The sequence below is a fragment of the Glycine max genome, chromosome 1 (assembly GCF_000004515.6).
Source record: "Glycine max cultivar Williams 82 chromosome 1, Glycine_max_v4.0, whole genome shotgun sequence".
Classification (NCBI taxonomy): domain Eukaryota; kingdom Viridiplantae; phylum Streptophyta; class Magnoliopsida; order Fabales; family Fabaceae; genus Glycine; species Glycine max.
Window position 1 is genome coordinate 18,518,376 of NC_016088.4, and position 17,567 is coordinate 18,535,942.

Genomic DNA, 17,567 nt, shown 5'->3' on the forward strand with positions numbered 1-17,567 from the left:
AAAGAGGGGCAACTATCATACCCTAATTTCGTCCGGGGACCAATTGTTTGGTGGGATGCAACCTTCGGTTGACCGCTTCGAAGTACTTAACACCCATTGTTAGGTAATCCGTGAGGTTCCGTGGCATGCCGGAAGTCAAAAGGAAGCATTGTTGCACAATCCGTAAAGATTCTGCAACATTCCAGAGGTCAAAAAAGGCATTGTTGCCCAATCCGTAAGGTTTCGCGACATTCCGGAAAGAAAATAAGTGTCGTTAAGTAATCCATAAAGTTTCGTAACCTTTCGGGAAGAAACCGGTAAAAAACTCAAAAACGGGAGTGTATTTAGCAAATGGGGTGTGTAAATAAAAAGGAGTGCATTTAGCAAAGGGGGGAGGTGAACTTATCAAGATCCTCCACGTTTTGTTGGAAAATGGTTTCTAGAGCTTCTGACGCTTTCGTAATGCTTCCATAAAATTCCAAAAACTTTGAGTAAGCCTATTTCACTTAATATTGGTGAAAGAGAAGAGGAACAAGAGGGAAATCAAGTCCTATATGCTTCCGTAAGGCTTCCGTAAAATTCCCATAACCCTAAATAAGAATATTTCACCTAATATGGGTGAGATGGAATAGAAAAAAAAGAATAAAGTCAAGTTCTATATGCTTCCTTAACTTTTCTGTAAATTTCAAAAGAAGTGGGGGTGAACTTATCAAAAGGGGGTGCAAATAGCAATTTTCAAATTTTCGAATCTGAGCCCCTCCAGAATATTTTTGAAGTAGGGTTATCTAGCTCGCCTGGGCGAGCTGGGCGGGAACCTCCTCCCCATTTTTCTTATAAATAGGCGAAATGGGGCTGTTCCAAATATCCCTCAACCCCCTTGGCTATGCATTTCAGCTGTTTTGGGTTAAAAAAATTGTTTCCGTGAGGAAAATTCAAGCCGAGGTGCTTCCGTAACGCTTCCGAGATGTTTCCGGGAGCAAATCCGTGAAGGTTTTCCGTCGTTCTTCACTGTTCTTCATTCGTTCTTCGTTCGTTCTTCTTCTTCAACGGGTAAGTTTTTGAATCCGAGACTTTCAATTCATTTCTTGTTTTTTAGCTTTCGTCTTCATTTCGTTCTTTTTCGGTTTTCTTTTCTTCCGTTTTGAACATGCTTTAACTGTTTATTTAAGTCGCTTTCTCACCTAATAAATGATAAAATGAATTTCAACCAATCATTTGTGTTGTAATCTCGTTTAATCACCGTTAAAACAAAATCTAACCGATCGTTCACGCTATAACCTTGGTTAAACCAAGAAAAACAAAATAATAATAAAATAATCATAATATCTTGAAAAATAATAATAAAATAATCAAAATATGTTTGAATAAAATAATCAAAAAAATCAATCGGACGCTTTTTCTTTGGAAGTTTCCTTGGATCAATTGACTCATAACCAAAGTGAAACTAAGGCTAAAATCAACTCACAAATCAAGCTTTGTCCGTAAAAATCACTACAAACCGTTTTAAGGTCCAACGCCTTAAACGGTCCTCTTTGCTTTTATCGGTTATCATGGACCGTTCAAAAGCATAAAATCAACATGTAACTTTACCGCTTTTGCAAGAACTACGTAGGTCTGATTTCCTCATCACAATTGAGGATATATAGGAGCAAAAGCCCCGCTTTTGTCGACCACCCCAAGAGATCGTTAATGGTCCAACGCCCTAACATTTCTCTCCTTTCAAAAAACAAGAGATCATTAATGGTCCAAAGCCTTAACGTTTCTCTTCTTTCAAAATCAAAAGATTGTTTAATGGTGCAACGTCTTAAATGACTTTTGTTCGGTTAAAATATATTTTGCGAAAAAAGATAAAAAACAACTTAACCAATGGTCAGTTCTCAAAGAACTACGTAGGTCTGATTTCCTTATCACAATTAAGGAATATGTAGGAGCAAGGGAAAATAAAATAATTTGAAGTCATATTTGCAAACTTGATTAAAGGTCGTCGTCCCTTGTGACGGACTCGTGGGGTGCTAATACCTTCCCCGTGCATAAATAGAACTCCCAAGCCTTTCACACTTAAAGTTCGTAGACCACACCTTTCCGGTTTTTTCGACGTTTTCCTTGAATAAACGTTGGTGGCGACTCCGCGCATTTTCCTCCCATGGAAGACGCACCCGCGAGTCCCGCGTCGCCCTCCCGCCGAAGGGTAGGTTGCGACAGGGAGAGATTGACCTCCCCGTATAGATAGGGCCTCATACCTGTCAGGTTACATTCCAAGTGATGGTTATTAACCCGACTTATAGCTATCTTTTGGGGCACTCGTCGATCCACTCAGTGGGAGTCATCCCCTCTACACTCCACCAAAAGCTGAAGTTCGTAATGGAGGGACATTTGGTCATAGTATCGGGTGAGGAAGACGTCCTGGTAAGTTGCCCTTCCTCTATTCCATATGTGGAAGCCGCGGAGGAGTCGTTGGAAACGGCTTTCCAATCTTTTGAGGTAGTAAGCATTGCCTCTGTAGATTCCCTCTCTGAGCAGTCTCGCCTGTCTGATATGGCAATGATGGTGGCCCGGGTGATGTTGGGGTACGGCTATGAGCCCGGGCAAAAACAACGGCGGCAGAACCAGCCTGGTAAGCACCTAAGGAAACCGTGGGAAGTTTGGGTTAGGCTATAAACCTACGCAAGCTGACATAAGGAAAAATATCTTAGAAAGGAAGAACAAAGGCCAAGGCCCGTGGTTGGGATAGCAAGCCAAAGAGGCCCCGCCCTGCCACATCAATAGAAGCTTTATAAGTGCGGGTTTAAGACGTGAAGGCCAAGTCGCCGCGATATGCGAGGATTACTCCCCGAGGAGATCGGTTTTGGTACAACCATGTCCTCCCGGTTTCCGACTAGGAAATTGGCGAGTGGAGGAACGCCCAGACATTTGCACGACGAGCTTAATGTAAGCTTTTGTAGCTTTAAAACTCTACGGTTGGGCCTAGGCTTTAGAGTTTCCTTTTGTTAAGGCATTATGTCTTTTGTTCTCGAAGTTATAATATAAAGATCTTTCTTCATCTGTTCCTACGCCTCTACCTATTCTCATTCATTTGCATGTTTATTTCTTTATGCTTAAAATGCCAGATCCGACGATGAGTCCCTTGAAGGTACTAATACTCGGGACCCGACCATCAATTTCGAGCAAGAAGTGGGTCGGATGAAGAGTGAAGAGGACGAGTATGTGGGACTTCCCCCAGAGCTGGAGAGGATAATCGCTCAAGAGGACCGAGAGATGAGGCCTCATTAAGAAGAGACGGAACTTGTAGACTTAGGAATCAGCAGTGGGAAAAAGGAAATAAAGATAGGCACGGGTATGGCCGCACCCATCCGTGAAGAATTAATGGCCCTACTGAAAAGCTACCAAGACATCTTTGCCTGGTCATACAAAGATATGCCCGGTTTGAGTTGTGACATCGTACAACACAGATTATCTCTAAATCCTGAGTGTTTCCCGGTAAAACAAAAGCTGAGGAGGATGAAGCCCGAGACGTCCCTGAAAATAAAAGAAGAGGTAAATAAACAATTTGGCGCTGGCTTTCTGGCTGTCGCTCGGTACCCGGAATGGGTTGCCAACATTGAACCGATCCCTAAGAAGGATGGGAAGGTACGAATGTGCGTGGATTATCGGGACCTAAATCGAGCCTGTCCCAAAGACAATTTCCCTCTACCACACTTCGATATCCTCATGGATGATACGGCCAATTTCGCTCTGTTTTCCTTCATGGATGGGTTCTCCAGCTACAATCAGATAAAGATGGCGCCAGAGGATATGGAAAAGACTACCTTCATCACCCTGTGGGGGACGTTCTGTTATAGAGTGATGTCCTTTGGACTCAAGAACGCTGGGGCAACCTATCAACGAGCTATGGTGGCTTTGTTCCACAACATGATGCACCGAGAAATCGAGGTCTATGTAGACGACAAGATCGCCAAGTCTAAAACCGAGGAGAAACACCTTTTCAACTTGCGGAAGTTGTTCGAATGGCTTAGGAAGTATCGGTTGAGGTTGAACCCTGCTAAGTTTTCCTTCGGGGTCAAGTCGGGAAAATTACTGGGTTTCATCGTAAGGCAGAAAAAGATAGAGGTGGACCCCGAAAAGGTGAAAGCCATCCTTGAAATGCCAGAACCACGTACTGAGAAGCAGGTCCGAGTTTTCCTGGGGCGTTTGAACTACATTGCCAGATTCATATCACAGCTCACCGCTATCTGTGAGTCATTGTTCAAGTTCTTACGGAAGAACCAATGCATCCGCTGGAACGAGGACTGTCAAGAGGCGTTTGGAAGGATCAAACAGTGCCTCATAAACCTTCCCATGCTTATGCCGCCGGTGCCTGGAAGACCTCTCCTCTTGTATATGACGATTTTGGACGAGTCAATGGGGTGTATGCTGGGGCAACATGACGAGTCCAGGAAAAGAGAGTGCGTCGTCTACTACTTGAGTAAGAAGTTCACGGCGTGTGAGATGAACTACTCCCTGCTGGAAAGAACGTGTTGTGCTTTAGTCTGGGCGTCCCACCGTCTAAGACAATACATGCTGAGCCATACCACCTGGCTGATATCCAAAATGGACCCGGTCAAGTACATCTTTGAGAAGCCTGCTCTCACAGGGCGGATCATCGGGTGGCAGGTTTTGCTATCTGAGTTCGATATAATCTATGTCACCCAAAAGGGCTCAGCAGCCTCTCAACGACTATCAACCCATGCATCCCGAGTTCCCGGATGCGGACATCATGGCCTTGTTTGAGGAAAAACTAGATGAGGACAGGGACAGGTGGATCGTGTGGTTTGATGGAGCGTCAAACGTTCTAGGCCATGGCTGGGGTTCGACTGCACCAATAACATGGCCGAATATGAAGCATGCGCTCTAGGCATGCAGGCAGCAATTGACTTCAACGTCAAGCTACTCAAGGTGTACGGAGACTCGGCGCTGGTGATTCACCAGCTGAGGGGGAATAGGAAACTAGAGACCACAAGCTGATACCCTACCAGGTCTATATCAAGGAATTGACTAGGTTCTTCGATGAGATCTCCTTCCATCACGTTCCCCGAGAGGAAAATCAAATGGCGGATGCGCTTGCCACTTTAGTGTCCATGTTCCAGCTGACATCGCACGGAGACTTACTGTACATTGAGTTCAGGTGTCATGGCAGACTCGCACATTGTTGTCTGGTGGAAAAAGAGCGGGACGGTAAGTATTGGTATTTCGATATCAGGCGGTACATTGAAAGCAAAGAATACCCACCGGAGGCTTCCGACAACGATAAGAGGACGTTAAGGAGATTGGCAGCCAGCTTCTTCTTGAGCGGAAGCATACTATACAAGAGAAACCATGACATGGTTTTGCTCCGCTGATTGAACGCTAAGGAAGCTGAGAGCATGCTGGGGGAGGTCCATGAGGGCTCTTTTGGTATGCACGCTAATGGGCACGCCATGGCTAGGAAGATCTTAAGGGCGGGCTACTATTGGCTCACCATGGAGAGCGATTATTGTCTCCATGTGAAGAAGTGTCACAAATGCCAGACGTTTGCAGACAATGTCAACGCTCCGCCCTTGCCTCTGAATGTTTTGGCCGCACCATGGTCGTTTTCCATGTGGGGAATAGATGTGATTGGGGCCATAGTGCCCAAAGCTGCGAACGGACACCATTTCATCCTAGTGGCGATCGATTACTTCACTAAGTGGGTCGAAGCTGCGTCATACGCTAGCGTCACCAGGAGTGTGGTGGTCAGGTTCATTAAGAGGGAGATTATCTGCCGGTATGGTTTGCCGAGGAAGATTATCATGGACAATGGCACCAACTTGAATAACAAGATGATGGGGGAAATGTGCGAGGAGTTTAAGATCCAACATCACAATTCCACACCCTACAGACCCAAGATGAAAGGAGCAGTGGAGGCAGCCAATAAGAATATCAAGAAGATTATCCAGAAGATGACCGTGTCATACAAGGATTGGCACGAGATGCTCCCATTCGCGCTACATGGTTACTGAACCTCAGTGCGCACATCAACCGGGGAAATGCCGTTCTCATTAGTATACTGAATGGAGGTTATGCTACCATTTGAGGTGGAAGTCCCGTCATTGAGAATCTTGGCGGAGTTCGGATTAAAGGAATCAGAGTGGGCCCAAGCACGTTTTGATCAGCATAATATCATAGAAAGCAAGCATTTGTCCGTCATGAGCCACGGGCGTTTATATCAGAAACGAGTGAAGAACGCTTTTGACAACAAGGTACGCTCGCGCAGGTTCAGCGAAGGGGACTTGGTGCTGAAAAAAGTCTCCCAAGCCTTGAGAGACAATAGGGGAAAGTGGGCCCCGAACTACGAAGGGCCTTTCGTCGTAAAAATGGCTTTCTCTGGAGGGGCCCTTGTGCTTGCCAACATGGATGACGAGGAGCTACCTTCATCCGTGATCTCCGACGTTGTCAAGCGATACTACTCTTAAGATCTGGGGCAATTAAGGAAGTCGCTGCATGTTTTTATTTTTGTGTGTTCTTCTTGGTTTACCCCAGGGATTCCTGTCCTCTGTAATTTTCTCATCGCAGTCTTTTAAAAGAACGTAGGGTTGAGGTTCTGATCCTCGCTTTGTGCTTTAAAAAGTGCGTAGTATTTGATGACCTAAGCCTTTTCGCTTAGTCCATAGGATGCCCCAAGCGCTTAATTGAAATTGAACCCGACAAGCTTTTGCTAAAAGATTATTGCATTTGAAAACGCTCATGCATACGCATACGCATGAATATTTGTTATCTTGTGACAGGGACATGATCATTTTAAGCAATAGTCAAATTCCATGCCAAATCCAAGACAGAGACGAATCGAGGTAAGCGGCAACGCGGCCACGATTCGCTGCGCAATGTCATTTTCTGCTTTCAGGTACTTGGGGACGGACACGAATGGAGGCTAGGCCCATGATCAACAGATCGTCGTCCCACGTCCAGCTCCGGACAAGCGAGAAGCGCTACTGGGAGGCAGCCTATTATCCTTTAAATTCCTACCTATTATTGTTGTTGTTTCTTTAAGGTGATGGTCGGATGCCTAATTTAACTTAGGGGCTTCGAGTAAGCGAACGCTGACCCATAGAGAGCGCACACCTTTTTTTAAAAAAAAAATGTGCAGGGTTAGCTCGCCTGGGCGAGCTGAGCTCACCTGGGCGAGCACCCCTGCACCAGAAAACATAAAAAACGAGGGGAGGGTGAGTTTCTCTCCACCCAAAACTCCCTTCCCTCATTCAAAAACGCAGCACCCACGGGATTTGCGTGTTTTTGACCCTAGGCCACCATTTTTGTGCTTTTGCTTCCATTTTTGGTGTCTTTGGTCACTCCATACAAGTAAGTACATTATCCTTTGGCCTCTAGTTTTCCATTGATGCCTTTTATGCTCTAAATTGTACATGATTTGACCAATTTCGTGAGACAATATAGGGCAAATTTGTGCTTTGATTCATTGAATTAGGGGGTTGGAGGGGATGGCCTTAGGCCTAGATTGTGTTCTGAAATGATGGGGCAAGCCACATTGCCCCCATCCCCTTGCTGTTTGTACCCAAAAGTGTGCCCACCAAGTGCTCGGTGAAATGCCCCAATGGCGTTTGCGCATATGTTTGTGAATATTGCTTATAGATTGGGTTTGTTCATGTATGATTGCCATTTTTGGAGGTGTGGACAGCTTACGGGGGTTAGGGTAAATGCCAAAATATGACTTAGGCCTAGAGACCCAAGCCTTTGATTTTTGAATGCAAGAAGGCATGAAAATGAGAGCATGTTGGTGAGGTTTCCCCTTTAGGCCAGCACTAGGTTTGGGCTGCACCATGATGATTTCTTTGTACCTAGATGGTGTGAAAATGTTGTTCACCATGTACATGTGTATATAGAATAGGTAGCCAAGTGCTTTGCAAATGTGTATATATGTTGAATGTGGCACGAAAATGCTTCTCCAAATAGGAACATATGACATGAGATTGCCTTTCAAAAATGTGAATAAGTAGTACAAAAATTGCTTTTCCAATGAATGTGCAACATGAAATTGCTCTTCGAATGAATGTAAATATGTGTGAATATATATATAGCATGAAGTTGCCTCTCAAGTGTATGAACATATATGCGAATGAAATGTGAACATATAGCAAAGATGCCATTCAAAATGGAGTAGATAGGTAGCAAAATGCCTTGCAAAATATGTATGGATAGTGTGGCATGTAGCATAAGAAATTTCTTTGCAAGCGAAAGTAGGGGCATCTCATAGGATGTCATTCACCAAGGGAAAGATAGGCATCTCATAGGATGCGCGTTGATGCGTAAGTTTTCCCTTCAAAATTCGTGTGGATAGTCGCATTTTGTTGGAAAGAAGGGTACCCTGATTGGCTTGATCTGGCTTTCGTTTTGATTAGGTTTCTTGAACTAACTTCCCGAATGTCTTTTTCGCAGGAAATAGCTCCAAAGAAACTCTCCACGAAGAGGTCTAGAAGAGACGCCACAGAGGAAGGATCCAGTGCTGCCTCAGAGTTTGATAGTCATCGTTTCCGGAGTGCTGAGCACCAGCAGCGCTTCGAGGCCATCAGGGGATGGTCATTCCACAGGGAGAGGCGTGTCCAGCTCAGGGAGGATGAGTATACGGACTTCCAGGAGGAGATAGCTCGCAGACGTTGGACACCGCTGGTGACTCCTATGGCCAAGTTCGATCCTGAGATAGTCCTAGAGTTCTATGCTAATGCCTGGCCCACGGAGGAGGGAGTTCGGGACATGCGCTCGTGGGTAAGGGGTCAGTGGATTCCCTTCGATGCAGATGCCCTTAGCCAGTTCCTGGGCGACCCGCTAATTTTGGAGGAAGGCCAGCAGTGTGAGTTTAGCCAGAGGAGGAGCAGGGCTGACGATTTCGATGAGGAAGCCATCGCCCAGCTATTGTGCATACCGGGACAGGATTTTGCCTAGACTGCTGCAGGGAGGCGGGTGTGGATCATGCGCACCAGCATGACCACTTTGACCCAGACATGGATGACATTGCTGCTCAGCAATGTCTTGCCTAGCGATCACAACTCCGACCTCCCTCTGCCTAAGTGCCAGTTGGTGTATGCCATCCTGACATGGATGAACGTCCACGTGGCCCAGGTGATTGCTGATGCCATTTATTTGTTTGCAGGTATGGCGCCTACTAGGCACCCTCTAGACCCAGATAATTTCAACAGGGCCCTGGAGTTTCCGGTGCTATCACAGGCCTCTGCCAGTCCTACGAAGTTCCCGTCACCCCCAGTAAGGTAATCCGACCGCCGATCACCCAAGCCTTCATCGAGAAGTACTGCACGCCTAGGCAGGTGTAGGGTGACGCACATCAGGCCGCAGGCACACCGCCACCACCTCGGCAGGCCGATCCTACTAGACCCCTGGGCGTGGAGCGTTATCTATAGCATTTGGTTCACTAGCAGGCGGCCAACCACCATGGGCAGGTGCAGATACATGAGTGTCTCTACCGGTTCAGCCTCACCAACAGTTTGGGGCTGAGGTCACATTGCCTGGAGACTGCCCCGATGCCCAGGCAAGGGAGGAGCGTGCAGGATCCCCCGGTGAGGCAGATGAATCCCATATGGATGAAGATATGACTGACCTGCTTGGTTACTTGGGAGGGAGCGGAGCCATATGACCAAGGTCGCTGCAGTTTTTGTTATTAACATTACTGCTTTCAGTTATTGTTTTTGTTGTTATTAACATTACTGCTTTCAGTTATTGTTTCTGTTTCTGCTATAATTTGGCGTTATGGCTCTCAATTATGTCGTCGCTGTTTTTATTGCGACTTTCCATTGCATGTTTTTTCGTTTACCTTGTGGTTTGACGTGAGTAGGCAGTGTGCGCCCTAATCCGCACGACCTTTTCAGAAAAAAAGGAAATAAACAAATAATAATAACTTAATAGATGAAGAAAAGAAAAAAGAAAAAGAAGAAAAAGAAAAATAAAATTGCCTAGCTGAAAAGCCAACACGCTTTTGAAAAGAAATAACTTCCAACTTTTCTTTTGAAAAAGATTCACTGATCATAACACCAGTTTTGAAAAAAATGTATATGCACCTGAAGGGTGAATGCTGCGAAAATTTCCCGAAACACCCAAAATGGACTCGGATGAATGCTTGGATTGTAAAGGAGCATATTTTGGAAACACTAGGTTGACTTAAGTAGGGAAAATGAATCCTAAGCCCTAGTGTCATATGACCATAAAAACTTGATGCTTGAGTGTCCACATAGGTGCATGCATGACCAGTTTTGCATAAAATTTCCTAATCATCATTGTTGCATGTGTATCATGGAAATAATGTGGGACATCTCCTTTATCCCTGAACCGCTGGCCAAACCAACACCCTGACATATATCACGTCCAGCTGTTCTACAAGCCTTAAGCCAAAATCCTAACTCACCATAAACCTTGCCCTCTGAAGAAAACAAAACAAAAAAGAAAGTTCCCGATCAAGGGTTGGAAGAAAGCAAAAGAAGAAAATTCCCAATCAGAGATTGGAAGAAAGCAAAAGAAGAAAATTCCCAATCAAAGATTGGGAGAAAGCAAAAAACAAAGAAAATTCCCGATTAAAGATCGGAAGGAAACAGAAGAAATATGAAGAAAGGTCTTTCGGCCAGACAATATCTGAACAATACAGAATTGTCACCACCAAATAAAGAAAGAAAGGAAACCACGACATAAAGTGGTCCTCTCCCTTTGATTGCCAACCAAAATCCTGTGCGTTGGTGACTTTTTCGCCTCGCACAAAAAAAAAAACAGAAAAGGAAAAGGCCAAAACACTTAGAGCCAAAATCCCATCCAAAAACACTATGCCCCAAGAAAAAGTCCTATTGATCCATGATCACGCATGTAATCTTTGATTTGATAGGAAATGATTTGCAAAATCAAGTCATGACATATCTATGGTTCGGAATTAGGATAAAACACTTACTTGTGTGAGATTGATACACTTTGAGTGATTTTCTTCTATTTTTGTTGGACCCAGTGTTTCCTCTAAATGGTCGTTTAGAAACGAAACGCTAACATCCAAAATCTCATTTATGGTTATGAGAAAATTTCATCAGCATACTCTTCTTCCCCAATAGACACTGTTTTTCATCAAAAAAATTATATGTTGCTCTGATCAGTTGGGAGTTTTGTTTTTTTACTAAAACATGTTCGCATTTTAGTTAAAGAACACCGAGACTATTTTGGTCTCACTTTTGCAAGAACTACGTAGGTCTGAGTTCCTCATCATAAATTGAGGATACGTAGGAGCAAAAGCCTCACTTTTTCCGACCGCCCCACCTTTTGCTATCATGACCCAAGAGTCTGGTAGCACACGGAGATACCCAAGTGGTTAGCCACACAAACAATTTCTGTCAATACTAACCCGTGAAGTTAGGGGGCAGGCAGAGATACCCAAGTGGTTATTCGTATAAACACTCTTTTGCTATCCGTAAGACTCAAAGCACGATAGCATGCAGAGACTAATGTCATCTTCTGCATCCTTTGTTAATCGCGTCCAACGAGCCCGTTGACACGCGGAGATTTACGTCGTCTTCCGCACTTTCTGTCATCCTGACCCGTGAAGTCAGGTGACGTACGGAGATACCCTGAGTGTTATCCGTACACAGGCAATTTCTGTCAATACTAAACCGTGAAGTTAGGGGGCAGGCGGAGATACCCAAGTGGTTATCTGTATAAACACTCTTTCGCTATCCGTAAGACTCAAAGCATGATAGCATGCATAGACTAACGTCGTCTTCTGCACCCTTTGTCAATCGCGGCCAACGAGCCCGTTGACACGCGGAGATTTACATCGTCTTCCGCACTTTCTGTCATCCTGACCCGTGAAGTCAGGTGACGTACGGAGATACCCCAAGTGTTATCCATACACAGAAAGTTTCTGTCAATACTAACCAGTGAAGTTAGGGGGCAGGCGGAGATACCCAAGTGGTTATCCATGTAAACATTCTTTCGCTATCCGTAAAACTCAAAGCACGATAGCAAGCAGAGACTAACATTGTCTTCTACACCTTTTGTCGTCCCGACCCATGAAGTCAGGTGACATGCGAGGTTACCGTATGGTTACCCGCACCTTTCGTCAATCAGGGGCAAACGAGCCCGTTGTCACGCAGAGACTAACATCCTCTTCTGCACCTTTTGTCGTCCTGACCCGTGAAGTCAGGTGACATGCAGGGTTACCGTATGGTTACCCGCACCTTTTGTCAACCAGGGGCAAACGAGCCCGTTGACGCGCAGAGACTAGCATTGTCTTCTGCACCTTTTGTTGTCCTGACCCATAAAGTCAGGTGACATGCAGGGTTACCGTATGGTTACCCGCACCTTTCGTAAACTAGGGGAAAACGAGCCCGTTGACACGCAAAGACTAACATCATCTTCTGCACCTTTTGCCATCCAAGGACAGCGAGTCAGGTGGCAGGCGGAGATACCTTATGGTCATCCACACCTTTCGTCAACTGAGGGGAACGAATTTGATGGCATCAGGATGATGTTGGTTGTTCAGTTCTGATTAATTTTAAAATTTTTGCAGGTTTTACTCTCGTCGTCTTAAAACATTCAAGCCCGGCGACGTGCAAGATTCTTCTCTGTTGGGCAGCGACGATCGAGTGCAATGGCGAAGGGAAGTGTCGTGGTTGTCCAACTTTGTTGCTTTCAAGACACTGAAGTTTGTTGACGCTTCTGATGCCTTTTCTTTTCTTTCTGAATGACAGGTTCCGCTGGCGAGGATATTGACCGGCCGAATGACATTCTGCTCGAACAAAATTAGTGTCTTATCTTTACTTCGCTTTTATCTCCAATAAAAGATAAGTAAAGAGGGGCAATTGTCATACCCTAATTTCGTCCGGGGACCATTGTTTGGTGGCATGCAACCTTCGCTTGACCGCTTCGAGGTACTTAACACCCATCATTAGGCAATCCGTGAAGTTCCGCAGCATGCCGAAAGTCGAAAGGAAGCATTGCGTAATCCGTAAAGTTCCGTAACATTCCAGAGGTCAGAAAAAGAGCATTGTTGTGTAATCTGTACAGTTTTGTGACATTCTGGAAAGAAAATAAGTATCGTTACGCAATCCTAAAGTTCCATAACGTTACGGAAAAGGAATCAACAAAAAAGCAAAAGGGGATGTATTTAGTAAAAAAAGGTGTGCAAATAGCAACCAGGCCCACTTGGGCCTTCCAGGGGGTTCCAACAGAAGGTGGTGCCTTCTGGTGGAAGCAACCCAGCTCGCCTGGGCGGCAACCACCTCCCTCTTTTTCCCTATAAATAGGGGAAAATGGCAGATTAATTTCGTTCAGCCCTTCTGGTATTTAGGATTCTCTTGAAATTGGTGAGAGAAATTGTTTCCGTGAAGAAAATCGAAGTCGAGGCGTTTCTATAACGCTTCCGAGACGTTTCCGTGTGCGATTTCGTGAAGATTTTTCACCGTTCTTCATCGTTCTTCGGTCTTCAACCGGTAAGTTCCCGAAATCGAATCTTTCAATTCATTCTATGCACGTTTAGTGGTTCCCACTTGTTTCACGTGCTTTTATTTTTATTTTGTTTGTTTTCCGTACCCCCTTTTGACGTGCTTTAACCATTTATTTAAGTCATTTTCTCGCCTAATAAATAATAAAATGAATTTTCACCGATCATTTGAGTTGTGTCGCAACCTACCCTTCGGCGGGAGGGCGACGCGAGGCTCACGGGTTCGTCTTCCAAGAAAGGAAAATGCGCGGAGTTGCCACCAACGTTTATTCGAGGAAAATGTCGGAAAAACCGGAAAATGCATGGTCTACAAACTTTAATTATGAAAGGTTCAGGAGTTGTATTTACGCACGGGGAAGGTATTAGCACCCCACGCGTCCGTCACGAGGGACGACAACCTTTTAATCAAGTGTGCAAACATGACTTCAATTTGTTTTATTTTCCCTTTTTTATGTCTTTTTATGCCTTTTTGTATTTTTTATCTTTTTGTGGTTGACAAGGGTGTTTCCGTTGCTCCTACGTATTCCTCAATTGTGATAAGGAAATTAGACCTACGTAGTTCTTTGAGAACTAAACGTTGGTTAAGTTGTTTTTATCTTTTTTTGCAAGAAATATTTTGATTGAATAAAAGGTCATTTAAGGCGTTGGACCATTAAACGATCTTTCGATTCTTTTGAAAGAAGAGAAAACATTAAGGCATTGGACCATTAATGATCTCTTGGTTTTTTGAAAGAGGTGACAAAGTTATATCTACGTTTGATAAAAGCAAAGAAGACCATTTCAAGGCGTTGGACCTCAAAAACGATTTTTTGGTGATGACAAAAAGTTTGATTTTATGAGTTGATTTTAGCCTCGGTTTCGCTTAGGTTATTAGTCAATTCGATTAAGAAAGAAAATCCGTAAAGAAAAACGTCCAATTGATTTTTTTTATTATTTTATTTAAAGATATTTTTTTATTATTATATTATTATTTTGCCTCTTTTTGGTTTTAAACGTGGTTACGACGTGAAAGATCAGATGAATTTTATTCTAACAGAAATTAAAAGATGTTATAATTCAAATGATCGGTGGAAATTTATTTTATTTTGGATTAGGCGAGAAAATGACTTAAATAAATGATTAAAGCACGTCAAAAGGGGGTACGGAAAGTAAATGAAATAAAAATAAAAGCATGCGAAACAAGTGGGGACCACTAAGGGTACATAGAATGAATTGAAAGGTTCGATTTTGGGAACTTACCGGTTGAAGACCGAAGAACGGTGGAAAACCTTCGCGAAATCGCTCACGAAAACATCTCGGAAGCGTTACGGAAGCGCCTCGGCTTAGATTCTCTTCACGGAAACAATTTTCCTCACTAATTTTAAGTGATTCTCAGATACCAGGAGGGTTGAACGAATTTGTTCTGCCCTCCTTCCCCTATTTATAGGGGAAAAGAGGGAGGTGGTTGCCGCCCAGCTCCCAGGCGAGCTGGGTTGCTTCCACCAGACGACACCGCCTTCTGTTAGAACATCCTGGAAGGCCCAAGTTGGCCTGATTGCTGTTTGTACACCCCTGTTTACTAAATACACCCCTCTGCCCTTTTTTGCTGATTCTTTTTCCGTAACGTTACGAAACTTTACGAATTACGTAACGATACTTGTTTTCTTTCCGTAATGTTACGAAACCTAACGATGAGTGTCAACTACCTCAAAGTGGTCAAGCGAGGGTCGTATCCCAACAAACAGATGGTCCCCAGATGAAATTAGGGTATGACAGTTGCCCCTCTTTACTTGTCTTTTATTGGAGATAAAAGGGAAGTAAAAATAAGACACTAATTTCGTTCGAGCGGAACACTATTCGGCCGGTGAATCTCCCCGCCAGCGGAACCTACAAAAATTTTGAAAATGATCAGCACCGAATGACCAACATCATCCTGATACTGCTGAACTCGTTCCTCTCGGTTGACGAAAGGCACGGATGACCATAAGGTATCTCCGCCCACCACTCGACTTGCTGCCCCTGGATGACAAAAGGCGCAGAATGACCATAATTTGTCTCTACGCGTTATCAGGCATCGAGTCTTACAGATAGCAAAAGCGTGCGGATGATCATAATTTGTCTCCGTGTGCAGTCGGGCTTGATTGTCTCTGGACAGTGAAAAAGGTGCGGGACCATATGGTTTCTCCGCATGTCATTGGGCTCGCCGCCTCTGGATGACAAAAGGCGCAGAATGACCATAATTTGTATCTGCGTGTCATCGGACACAATCATCTCTGGATGGCGAAAAGGTGTGTGGAATAACCATAATTTGTCTCTGCATGTCATCGGGCTCACTGCCTCTGGATCACAAAATGGTGTAGAATGACCATAATTTGTCTCTGCGTGCCATCGGACACGATCATCTCCGGATGGCGAAAACTTGTGCGGAATGACCATAATTTGTCTCCAAATGTCATCGGGCTCGCCGCCTCTGGATGAAAAAAGGCGCAGAATGACCATAATTTGTCTTTGTGTGCCATCGGACATGATCGTCTCCGGATGGCGAAAAAGTGTGCAGAATGACCATAATTTGTCTCTGCATGTCATCAGGCTCGCCGCCTCTGGATGACAAAAGGCGCAGAATGACCATAATTTGTCTATACGTGCCATCGGACACGATCGTATCTGGATGACAAAAGGTGCGGAATGACCATAATTTGTCTCCACATGTCATCGGGCTCACCGCCTCTGGATGACAAAAGGCGCAGAATGACCATAATTTATCTCTGCGTGCCATCGGACACGATCGTATCTGGATGGAAAAAGGTGTGCGGAATGATCATAATTTGTCTCTGCATGTCACATGACCTCAGGGTCAGTATGACAGAGATTGTGGGGCGGCCGACAAAAGCGAGGCTCTTGCTCCTACGTATCCTCAATGAGGAACTCAGATCTACGTAGTTCTAGATAACTGTGAGACTAAAATAGTCTCGGTGTTTTCTTCACTACAATGCGAACATGCTTTAGTAAAGAGACAAAGCTTCCAACTGATCAGAGCAACATGTGCTTTTTGGATGTAAAACAATGTGTCTACTGGGGAAGGAGAGTATGCTGAAATTTTCTCATAACCATAAATGAGATTTTGGATGTTAGCATTTCGTTTCTAAACGATCATTTAGAGGAAACACTAGGTCCAACAAAAATAGAAGGAAAATCACTCAAAGTGTATCAATCTCACACAGGTAAGTGTTTCATCCTAATTCCGAACCATAGATATGTCATGACTTGATTTTGCAAATCATTTCCTATAAAATCAAAGATTACATACGTAATCATGGATCAATAGGACTTTTCCTTGGGAATGGTTTGTTTTCTTGGTGGGAAATTTGGCTTTGAGTGTTTTTGGCCTTTTCCTTTTCTGTTTTTGTTTAGTGTGAGGCGAACAAGTCACTAACGCACATGATTTTGGCTGGCAACCAAAGGGAAAGGACCACTTTAGGTCGTGGTTTCCTTTCTTTTTTTGTTTACTTGGTGACAATTCTGTATTGTTCAAATATTGTCTGGTCCAAAGACCTTTCTGCGTATTTCTTCTGTTTTCTTCCGATCCTTGATCGGGAATTTTCTTTCTTTTTTTTTTTTTGCTTTCTCCCACTCTTTGATTTGGGAATTTTCTCTTTTTGCTTTCTTCCGATTCTTTGACCGGGAACCTTCTTTTCTTTGTTTTCTTCCGAGGGCAAGGTTTATGGTAAGTTGGGATTTTGGCTCAAGGCTTGTAGAATGGCTAGACATGATATATGTCAGGGTTTGGCCAGCGGTTCGGGGATAAAGGGGATGTCCCACATTATTTCCATGATACACAATGATGATTAAGAAATTTTATGCAAAACTGGTCATGCATGCACCCATGTGGACACTTAAACATCAAGTTTTTATGGTCATGTGATACTAGGGCTCAGGATTCATTTTCTCTATTTTAGTCAACCCAGTGCTTCCAAAACATGTTCCTTTATCAATTCACGCATTCATCCGAGTCCATTTTGGGTGTTCGGGAAAATTTTCATAGCATTCACCCTTCAGGTGTATACACATTTTTTTTTTCAAAAATTGGTTATGATCAGTGAATTTTTCAAAGAAAAGCTGGAAG